Below are 12,237 nucleotides of genomic sequence, written 5' to 3' on the forward strand. Positions count from 1 at the left end.
ACCGAGTCTTTTAAATTATTTACCCTTTTTAGCTTACATAGGGGGAACATCAATTTCACATTTCAAGATGTACTTCCAGTCCATCACATTAATTAATTTCCTCCAACTTCTTATAGTGATGAGTACAAAAATGGTGGGGAGGGATTAAAAAAAAAAAAAGAAAGAAAAAGAAACAACAAAATTGTGGTGTTAACAGAGAAGATACAGACAAAATTGAAAAAAAAAAAAAAAGGGATGGCGGTGTTAACAAGAGAATAGATACAAAATTGTGAGGAATGTGGGACTGTTGGGCAGTGACATATAATTGGAGATTATTGTTTGTAGGGACTAATTAAAGGAAAGAACGTTGGATGTGTCACAAAGAAAGAAGCTAAGCCAATAATGCTCCCCATTCATTTCTCATTGGCGTAGCTAGTTGAAATTAATGCGAAGAAAAAGAGCTCATGCTGGTGCCGGAAACACTACAGGTCTTGTCTTTTTAGGATAATGCGAATTGGTTGGTGAAGAAGAAGCACAACAAAAACAAGAGGAAGCAGGAATGAGCAGCATTTTGAGTATCCTTTTAAGAACTTGACCCCTCTTTGGGATCAACCGAGGCTCCAAAGCTGCACCGGCCATTTAATTGGTTATGGTTCGTTGTGGTGATGAAATTGAAATGAGAAATAAGAAAGTGGTTAGTGACGAGTGCCGACTTGGTTTTTATACAACAAGTGTTGACACCGCGTGAACCGAGTAATAACATAAATCCGCGTATTGGAGTGTTTATAATTTATATTCTCATCTATTAACATTACTAACTCCAAAGTCCCGAGACCCATTCTAAACTTCTAACAGAAAAGTTACATTTTCTTCTTACTACGTACTTTATATTTTTGGTATTTAAACATACAAAAAAAAAAAAAGCAAACACTATCTTATATACGAGTTCATAATTTATTGAAGATCAACACAAGATTTCAGATCAAATAACATAATTGAAGTTACTCTTAACACTATATTTATTCTAACTATTTAATTTACAGTTTTATTTGCTTCTGAAAATATCTACTCAATTTAAAAAAGTCAAAAATAAAATAAAAACTTTTAAATTTTGTGAATTAAATCTGTTATTTCAAATAAATACTCACTTATAAAATTATACATGATAAACAAAATATCAAGACAATTTATTTTACATATAATATTCTTCAAACCGCAATTTTAAACCAAAATCAACCATTTTCAAAAGGCAAATATTAATAAAGAACATCCACCCGCCACCACAACCCCCAAAAAATGGGAAAAGTCCCCGAATGTATACTGTTCTTATTGCTCTCTGCCTGCGGTTATTATAACATAAAAAATGTTATTTTTATATTAAAAATAGTTATTAAAATATTATTTAATCATTTTTAAAGTATATTTTATACGTATAAAATAACTATACCAATTTTAGTATATATTTAATATAATTGTTAAAACATTGCATGTAACTCCTTTTACATTTTGAATAAGGAGTAAAGGCTTAATTTGATTTCTGTTTATTCTTTTGAAAGGCAAGATAGTATTTGTTCCAAATATATATATATATATGTTCATACCCTGGTCCAACGTTAAGGGCCCAGGTCCAATTAAAAGGCCTAATCCAATAGATTAAGCCTAGTTAAGCACCGACCTTCACATAAGAAGTCGGTGTTCAGCACGACTTGCTCTAAAGAAGTCGGACATGAGATTAGCTGGCAGATAAGCGCTCATTCAAAAGAGTAACCGCCCCTAAAATCTCTCTAACCGCTTCACAAAGCCATATCTTAACCTCCCTAAGATAATGGGACAGTTATTATCCTAAAGATACGGCACTACTTCAACGGTGGTTATTGGCTCACCACTATAAGTACACTGACACTCCTCAGGTATTTCTAAGCCCAATACTCTCTAGACCTGCTCACACCCTTGCTAACTTAGGCATCGGAGTGTCTTTGCAGGTACCACCCCCCATTCACTTGTGAGCACAAGTCGGACGGAGTCTCCCGAGTTGCATACCCAGACGGAAACTTCTTCCTTCATACATTTGGGCTACTCAACGCCATCCGTCCAATCCATCTCCGGTTACCCACCGTAACATTGGCGCCGTTGCCGGGGACCCGAGAGATCATCCATTGATGGCGGATAGATCCCACGAAGAAGTCCATGCGGAAACAGATTCCGAAGAAGAGAATCTGGACGCAGGTAATAACAATGCGGACTTGATCCTCCACCAAGAAATTAACGATCAGCAAAGAGAGGGCACCTCCGGGGTAAAAAACCCGAAGGCAAACCCCTCAGACGAGCGAGAATCAGAAAAAGGTGGACCATCCCACATAACTGAGCTAATGGGGTTAGTCCACAGCCGTCTGGAGCAGTTAGAACAAGAGCGGGAGAAACAAAGGGAAACAGAGAAGTACCTAAAAGAGGAGATGGAACGGCGGAAAGAGTTAGAAAGGAAACTCTCAAAGCTGGAATCCTCCCTCAAGAGTCACAACTCCCGCGACGACCAAGAAGAGTCACTCTTAGGTGAAGAAGATCCTTTTAGTGAGGACATAATGAGGGCAAAAGTTCCGAGAAACTTCAAAAGCCCTGATATGGACCTCTACGATGGAACTACGGATCCAAAGCATCACCTAAGCAACTTCAAAAGTCGGATGTACCTAGCTGATGCTTCCGACGCTACTCGGTGCAAGGCTTTTCCGACCACCTTATCAAAAGCTGCGATGAAGTGGTTCGACAGCCTTCCCCCAAGATCGATCACAAGCTTTGAAGACCTCTCAAGGAAGTTTTTGATGAGGTTCTCAATTCAAAAAGACAAGGTAAAACATGCACCGAGCCTCCTGGGAGTAAAGCAGGAGGTCGGAGAATCTTTACGAGCCTATATGGAAAGATTCAACAAAGCATGTTTGGAGGTCCAGGACCTGCCCACATAGGCAGTCATAATGGGGCTAGTCAATGGACTCAGAGAAGGTCCCTTCTCACAGTTCATATCTAAAAGACACCACGTTTCTCTAAGTGATGTACAAGAGAGAGCGGAAAAGTACATCAACATGGAGGAAAACGCCAAACTGAGAGACCTGAGCGGACGACCTGGGCTCCCTCCCTCAACAAAAGAGAGGAAAAGGGAGACCAAGAAAAGAGAAGAGCTCAGTCTCGAAAGGCCAAGGAAATATCACTCTTATACTCCACTAAAAGTTTCTATAGTGGATGTATACAGAGAGATTTGTAACACTGAAAGACTGCCACCCCCTAGACCTATTAAAAATAAAAAAGGGGGGAGCCGCAGCGACTATTGTGAGTACCATAAAATATATGGTCACTCCACTAACGACTGTTACGACCTTAAGAATGTGATAGAAAAGCTGGCTAGAGAAGGTCGGCTTGATAGATATCTCATAGAGAGGTCGGACGGTCATGGTAAGAGAAAGCGAGATGATATGGACAGAAGAGACCCACCACCGCAAACCCCAGAAAGACATATCCATATGATCTCAGGGGGATTTGCGGGAGGAGGACTCACCAAATCCTCTCGCAAAAGACATCTCAAGAGAGTCTACCAGGTCGGGGAAGAGTCATCCGACCTCCCCACCATTTCATTCACAAAAGAAGATGGGCAAGGAATAACCCCTGGACACGATGATCCAGTGGTAATAACTATGATCCTAGCAAATGCCAATCTCCACAGAACCCTAGTAGACCAAGGAAGCTCGGCGGATGGTGCACGAAATTGCAATCACACTTTTGCAATCCCGCACAACTAACCAGCAAGTGCACTGGGTCGTCCAAGTAATAAACCTTACGCGAGTAAGGGTCGATCCCACGGAGATTGTTGGTATGAAGCAAGCTATGGTCACCTTGTAAATCTTAGTCAGGCAGACTCAAATGGGTATAGATGATGAATAAAACATAAAGATAAAGATAGAGATACTTATGTATATCATTGGTGAGAGCTTCAGATAAGCGTATGAAGATGCTTTCCCTTCCGTCTCTCTCTGCTTTCCTACTGTCTTCATCCAATCTTTCTTACTCCTTTCCATGGCAAGCTTATGCAAGGGTTTCACCGTTGTCAATGGCTACCTCCCATCCTCTCAGTGAAAATGTTCCTATGCTCTGTCACAGCATATGGCTAATCAGCTGTCGGTTCTCGGTCAGGCCGGAATAGAATCCATCGATTCTTTTGCGTCTGTCACTAACGCCCCGCCTGCTAGGAGTTTAAAGCACGTCACAGTCATTCAATCATTGAATCCTACTCAGAATACCACAGACAAGGTTAGACCTTCCGGATTCTCTTGAATGCCGCCATCAGTTCTCGCCTATACCACGAAGACTCTGATCTCACGGAATGGCTGGCTCGGTTGTCAGGCGAGCACTCGGTTGTCAGGCGATCAACCATGCATCGTGTATCAGGAATCCAAGAGATAAACACTAGAGCCTTGATTGCTTGTAGAACAAAAGTGGTTGTCAGTCACTTTGTTCATAGGTGAGAATGATGATGAGTGTCACGGATCATCACATTCATCAAGTTGAAGAACAAGTGATATCTTGGACAAAGAACAAGCGGAATTGAATAGAAGAACAATAGTAATTGCATTAATACTCGAGGTACAGCAGAGCTCCACACCTTAATCTATGGTGTGTAGAAACTCCACCGTTGAAAATACATAAGAACAAGGTCTAGGCATGGCCGAATGGCCAGCCTCCCAAAGTGATCAAAAGATCTAAAGAACAAAGGATTCCAAAGATCAGAAGATTAAAATACAATAGTAAAAGGTCCTACTTATAGGAAACTAGTAGCCTAGGGTGTACAGAGATGAGTAAATGACATAAAAATCCACTTCCGGGCCCACTTGGTGTGTGCTTGGGCTGAGCATTGAAGCATTTTCGTGTAGAGACTCTTCTTGGAGTTAAACGCCAGCTTTGGTGCCAGTTTGGGCGTTTAACTCCCATTTAGGTGCCAGTTCCGGCGTTTAACGCTGGAAATTCTGTAGGTGACTTTGAACGCCGGTTTGGGCCATCAAATCTTGGGCAAAGTATGGACTATCATATATTGCTGGAAAGCCCAGGATGTCTACTTTCCAACTCCATTGAGAGCGCGCCAATTGGGCTTCTGTAGCTCCAGAAAATCCACTTCGAGTGCAGGGAGGTCAGAATCCAACAGCATTTGCAGTCCTTTTCAGTCTCTGAATCAGATTTTTGCTCAGGTCCCTCAATTTCAGCCAGAAAATACCTGAAATCACTGAAAAACACACAAACTCATAGTAAAGTCCAGAAAAGTGAATTTTAACTAAAAACTAATAAAAATATACTAAAAACTCAACTCAAACTACTAAAAACATACTAAAAATAATGCCAAAAAGGGTACAAATTATCCGCTCATCACAACACCAAACTTAAATTGTTGCTTGTCCCCAAGCAACTGAAAATCAAATAAGATAAAAAGAAGAGAATATGCAATGAATTCCAAAAACATCTATGAAGATCAGTATTAATTAGATGAGCGGGACTTTTAGCTTTTTGCATCTGAACAGTTTTGGCATCTCACTCTATCCTTTGAAATTCAGAATGATTGGCTTCTTTAGGAACTCAGAATCCAGATAGTGTTATTGATTCTCCTAGTTAAGTATGATGATTCTTGAACACAGCTACTATTTGAGTCTTGGCCGTGGCCCAAAGCACTCTGTCTTCCAGTATTACCACCGGATACATACATGCCACAGACACATAATTGGGTGAACCTTTTCAGATTGTGACTTAGCTTTGCTAAAGTCCCCAATTAGAGGTGTCCAGGGTTCTTAAGCACACTCTTATTGCCTTGGATCACAACTTTATTTCTTTCTTTTTTCTTTCTTTTTCGTTTTTTTTTTCGCTTGCTTCTCCCTTTTTTTTTGTATTCACTGCTTTTTTTTGCTTCAAGAATCATTTTTATGATTTTTCAGATCCTCAGTAACATGTCTCCTTTTTCATCATTCTTTCAAGAGCCAACATTCATGAACCACAAATTCAAAAGACATATGCACTGTTTAAGCATTCATTCAGAGAACAAAAGTGTTGCCACCACATCAAAATAATTAAACTGTTATAAAATTTAAAATTCATGCAATTCTTTTCTTTTTCAATTAAGAACTTTGTTTATTTAAGAAAGGTGATGGATTCATAGGACATTCATAACTTTAAGGCATAGACACTAATGATCATAAGACACAAACATAGATAAACATAAGCACTAAAATTCGAAAAACAAGAAAATAAAGAACAAGGAGATTAAAGAACGGGTCCACCTTAGTGATGGCGGCTTGTTCTTCCTCTTGAAGGTCTTATGGAGTGCTTGAGCTCCTTAATGTCTCTTCCTTGTCTTTGTTGCTCCTCTCTCATGTTTCTTTGATCTTCTCTAATTTCATGGAGGAGGATGGAATGTTCTTGGTGCTCCACCCTTAGTTGTCCCATGTTGGAACTCAACTCTCCTAGGGGGGTGTTAATTTGCTCCCAATAGTCTTGTGGAGGAAAGTGCATCCCTTGAGGCATCTCAGAGATCTCATGATGAGAGGGGTCTCTTGTTTGCTCCATCCTTTTCTTGGTGATGGGCTTGTCCTCATCAATAAGGACGTCTCCCTCTATGTCAACTCCAACTGAATAACAGAGGTGACAAATGAGATGAGGAAAGGCTAACCTTGCTAAGGTAGAGGACTTATCCGCCACCTTATAGAGTTCTTGGGCTATAACCTCATGAACTTCCACTTCTTCTCCAATCATGATGCTATGAATCATGATGGCCCGGTCTAGAGTAACTTCGGACCGGTTGCTAGTGGGAATGATTGAGCGTTGGATAAACTCCAACCATCCTCTAGCCACGGGTTTGAGGTCATGCCTTCTCAATTGAACCGGCTTTCCTCTTGAATCTCTCTTCCATTGTGCGCCCTCTTCACATATGACTGTGAGGACTTGGTCCAACCTTTGATCAAAGTTGACCCTTCTAGTGTAAGGATGTTCATCTCCTTGCATCATAGGCAAGTTGAATGCTAACCTTACATTTTCCGGACTAAAATCCAAGTATTTCCCCCGAACCATAGTAAGCCAATTCTTTGGATCCGGGTTCACACTTTGATCATGGTTCTTGGTGATCCATGCATTGGCATAGAACTCTTGAACCATCAAGATTCCGACTTGTTGAATGGGGTTGGTGAGAACTTCCCAACCTCTTCTTTGGATCTCATGTCGGATCTCCGGATATTCACTCTTTTTGAGTGAAAAAGGGACCTCGGGGATCACCTTCTTCAAGGCCACAACTTCATAGAAGTGGTCTTGATGCACCCTTGAGATGAATCTTTCCATCTCCCATGACTCGGAGGTGGAAGCTTTTGCCTTCCCTTTCCTCTTTCTAGAGGTTTCTCCGGCCTTGGGTGCCATAAATGGTTATGGAAAAACAAAAAGCAATGCTTTTACCACACCAAACTTAAAAGGTTTGCTCGTCCTCGAGCAAAAGAAGAAAGAAGAGAGTAGAAGAAGAAGAAATGAGGAAGAAGGGAATGGCTTTGTGTTCGGCCAAAGAGGGGGAGAAGTGGTGTTTAGGTTGTGTGAAAATGAAGGGGTGAAGAAGCGTTTATATAGGATTGGGGGAGGGGTAGGGTTCGGTCAAGTGAGGGTGGGTTTGGGAGGGAAAGTGGTTTGAATTTGAAGTGTGAGGTAGGTGGGGTTTTATGAAGGATGGATGTGAGTGGTGAAGAGAAAGATGGGATTTGATAGGTGAAGGGTTTTTGGGGAAGAGGTGTTGAGGTGATTGGTGAATGGGTGAAGAAGAGAGAGAGTGGTGGGGATCCTGTGGGGTCCACGGATCCTGAGGTGTCAAGGAAAAGTCATCCCTGCACCAAATGGCTTTCAAAATCATGTTTTGAGCCAATTCTGGCGTTAAACGCCGGGCTGGTGCCCATTTCTGGCGTTTAACGCCAGGTTCTTGCCCTTTTCTGGCGTTTAACGCCAGTCTGGTGCCTCTTTCTGGCGTTAAACGCCCAGAATGGTGCCAGACTGGGTGTTAAACGCCCACCTGCTAACCTTACTGGCGTTTAAACGCCAGTAGGTTCTTCCTCCAGGGTGTGCTGTTTTTCTTTCTATTTTTCATTCTGTTTTTGCTTTTTCAATTGATTTTGTGACTTCTTATGATCATCAACCTACAAAAAACATAAAATAACAAAAGAAAATAGATAAAATATAACATTGGGTTGCCTCCCAACAAGCGCTTCTTTAATGTCAGTAGCTTGACAGAGGGCTCTCATGGAGCCTCATATTTTCTCAGAGCAATGTTGGAACCTCCCAACACCAAACTTAGAGTTTGAATGTGGGGGTTCAACACCAAACTTAGAGTTTGGTTGTGGCCTCCCAACACCAAACTTAGAGTTTGGCTGTGGGGGCTCTGCTTGACTCTGATTTGAGAGAAGCTCTTCATGCTTCCTCTCCATGGTGACAGAGGGATATCCTTGAGCTTTAAACACAAAGGATTCTTCATTCACTTGAATGATCAGTTCACCTCCATCAACATCAATCACAGCCTTAGCTGTGGCTAGGAAGGGTCTGCCAAGGATGATGGTTTCATCCATGCACTTCCCAGTCTCTAGGACTATGAAATCAGTAGGGATGTAATGGTCTTCAATCTTCACCAAAACATTCTCTACAAGTCCATGAGCTTGTTTTCTTGAGTTGTCTGCCATCTCTAATGAGATTCTTGCAGCTTGCACCTCAAAGATCCCTAGCTTCTCCATTACAGAGAGAGGCATGAGGTTTACACTTGACCCTAAGTCACACAGAGCCTTCTTGAAGGCCATGGTGCCTATGGTACAAGGTATTGAAAACTTCCCAGGATCTTGTCTCTTTTGAGGTAATTTCTGCCTAGACAAGTCATCCAGTTCTTTGGTGAGCAAAGGGGGTTCATCCTCCCAAGTCTCATTTCCAAATAACTTGTTATTTAGCTTCATGATTGCTCCAAGGTATTTAGCAACTTGCTCTTCAGTGACATACTCATCCTCTTCAGAGAAAGAATACTCATCAGAGCTCATGAATGGCAGAAGTAAGTCCAATGGAATCTCTATGGTCTCATTTTGAGCCTCAGATTCCCATGGTTCCTCATTAGGGAACTCATTGGAGGCTAGTGCACGCCCATTGAGGTCTTCCTCAGTGGCGTTCACTTCCTCTCCCTCCTCTCCAAATTCGGCCATGTTGATGGCCTTGCACTCTCCTTTTGGATTTTCTTCTGTATTGCTTGGAAGAGTACTAGGAGGGAGTTCAGTAACTTTCTTGCTCAGCTGTCCCACTTGTGCCTCCAAATTTCTAATGGAGGACCTTGTTTCAGTCATGAAACTTTGAGTGGTTTTGATTAGATCAGAGACCATGGTTGCTAAGTCAGAGGGGTTCTGCATAGAATTCTCTGTCTGTTGCTGAGAAGATGGTGGAAAAGGCTTGCCACTGCTAAACCTGTTTCTTCCACCATTATTGTTGTTGAAACCTTGTTGAGGTCTCTGTTGATCCTTCCATGAGAAATTTGGGTGATTTCTCCATGAAGAATTATAGGTGTTTCCATAGGGTTCTCCTAGGTAATTCACCTCTTCCATTGAAGGGTTCTCAGGATCATATGCTTCTTCTTCAGATGAAGCATCCTTAGTACTGCTTGGTGCATTTTGCATTCCAGACAGACTTTGAGAAATCAAATTGACTTGTTGAGTCAATATCTTGTTCTGAGCCAATATGGCATTCAGAGTATCAATCTCAAGAACTCCTTTCTTCTGACTTGTCCCATTGTTCACAGGATTCCTTTCAGAAGTGTACATGAATTGGTTATTTGCAACCATTTCAATTAGCTCTTGAGCCTCTGTAGGCGTCTTCTTCAGATGAAGAGATCCTCCAGCAGAGCTATCCAAAGACATCTTAGATAGTTCAGAGAGACCATCATAGAAAATACCTATGATGCTCCATTCAGAAAGCATGTCAGATGGACATTTTCTGATCAATTGTTTGTATCTTTCCCAAGCTTCATAGAGGGATTCTCCATCCTTCTGTCTGAAGGTTTGGACTTCCACTCTAAGCTTACTCAATTTTTGAGGTGGAAAGAACTTTGCCAAGAAGGCATTGACTAGCTTTTCCCATGAGTCCAGGCTTTCCTTAGGTTGTGAGTCCAACCATATCCTAGCTCTGTCTCTTACAGCAAAAGGGAATAGCATAAGTCTGTAGACCTCAGGGTCAACCCCATTAGTCTTGACAGTGTCACAGATTTGCAAGAATTCAGCTAAGAACTGATGAGGATCTTCCAATGGAAGTCCATAGAACTTGCAATTATGTTGCATTAGAGAAACTAATTGAGGCTTAAGCTCAAAGTTGTTTGCTCCAATGGCAGGGATAGAGATGCTTCTCCCATAGAAGTCAGGAGTAGGTGCAGTAAAGTCACCCAGCACCTTCCTTGCATTGTTATTGTTTTCGGCTGCCATGGGTTCTTCTTCTTTGAAGATTTCTGTTAGGTCCTCTACAGAGAGTTGTGCCTTAGCTTCTCTTAGCTTTCGCTTCAAGGTCCTTTCAGGTTCAGGGTCAGCTTCAACAAGAATGCCTTTGTCTCTGTTCCTGCTCATATGAAAGAGAAGAGAACAAGAAAATGTGGAATTCTCTATGTCACAGTATAGAGATTCCTTGAGGTGTCAGAGGAAAAGAAAAATAGAAGGAAGAAGTAGAGAATTCGAACTTAGTGAGATAGAGTTCGAATTGTGCATTGAGGAGGAGTGGTACTCCATAAATAGAAGGATGTGAGAAGAGGGGAAGAGAATTTTCGAAAATTAAGTTAAAAAGATTTTGAAAACATTTTGAAAAACTTGAATTGATTTTCGAAAACCAAGAGTGGGAAAGAAATCAAGTAATTTTTGAAAAAGATTTTGAAATTAGAAATCAAAAAGATATGATTAAAAACTGTTTTGAAAAAGATGTGATTAAGAAGATATGATTTGAAAAGTTATGGTTTTAAGAAGATGTGATTGAGAAGATATGATTTGAAAAATAATTTCAAAAAGATTTGATTTTAAAATTTAATGACTTGGCTAACAAGAAAAGATATGATTCAGACATTAAACCTTTCTCAACAGAAAAGGCAACATACTTAAAATGTTCAATCAAATCATTAATTGTTAGCAAGTATCTTTGAAAAAGGAAAGAAATTGATTTTGAAAACATTTGATTGAGAAGATATGATTTGAAAAAGATTTGATTTTGAAAAACTTTGAAAACTTGAAAAAAAAATTGATTTTGAAAACAAAATCCTCCCCCTTGTGCCATCCTGGCGTTAAACGCCCAGAATGGTGCACATTCTGGCGTTTAACGCCCAATGCACTACCTTTTTGGGCGTTAAACGCCCAACCAGGTACCCTGGCTGGCGTTTAAACGCCAGTCTGTCCTTCTTCACTGGGCGTTTTTGAATGCCCAGCTTTTTCTGTATAATTCCTCTACAGTATGTTCTGAATCTTCAATTCTCTGTATTATTGACTTGAAAAGACACAAATTAAAAATATTTTTGGATTTTTAATAATGAGGAATAATCAAAATGCAACTAAAATCAAATAACAATGCATGCAAGACACCAAACTTAGCAGTTTGTATACTATTGACACTAACAAAATGAGAATGCACATGAGAAATAACAAAACACTCAAGTCAATAGAATTCAAAGATCAAAACAAGGAAATCATCAAGAACAACTTGAAGATTAATGAAGACACATGCATAAATTCGAAAAATGCAAGAAGAACAGAAACATGCAATTGACACCAAACTTAAAATGAGACACTAGACTTTAAACAAGAAATATTTTTGGTTTTTTTTTTTGTAATAACTTTTTTTGGATTTTTCGAAAATTAAGTGAAAAGGAAAATAAAGGTATCAAAATTCTTAATGAGAATTCCAGGAATCATGCAATGTTAGTCTAAAGCTTTAGTCTAAAGGAATTAGACATAGCTAGCCAAGCTTCAGCAGGACATTGCATTCAAGAGCTAAATTGATGAGGATCAATCAGCTTTGGTGATGACAAGAACATCACCTTGAAACACTAGAATTCATTTTTAAGAACTCTGAAGAAAAATACCTAATCTAAGCAACAAGATGAACCGTCAGTTGTCCATACACAAAACAATCCCCGGCAACGGCGCCAAAAACTTGGTGCACGAAATTGCAATCACACTTTTGCAATCCCGCACAACTAACCAGCAAGTGCACTGG

The 12,237-nt window shown here is 40.4% G+C and overlaps 1 non-coding gene across 1 annotated transcript; it reads left to right on the forward strand.

Annotated features, from left to right (window-relative positions):
* The first annotated feature begins 9,969 nt into the window (after positions 1 to 9,969).
* LOC130971260 (small nucleolar RNA R71) lies at positions 9,970 to 10,073 on the forward strand. The gene has a single exon (XR_009082488.1). It is a non-coding gene; the product is annotated as a small nucleolar RNA R71 (small nucleolar RNA).
* The last annotated feature ends 2,164 nt before the right edge of the window (positions 10,074 to 12,237 follow it).

The sequence above is a fragment of the Arachis stenosperma genome, chromosome 3 (assembly GCF_014773155.1).
Source record: "Arachis stenosperma cultivar V10309 chromosome 3, arast.V10309.gnm1.PFL2, whole genome shotgun sequence".
Taxonomy (NCBI): Eukaryota; Viridiplantae; Streptophyta; class Magnoliopsida; order Fabales; family Fabaceae; genus Arachis; species Arachis stenosperma.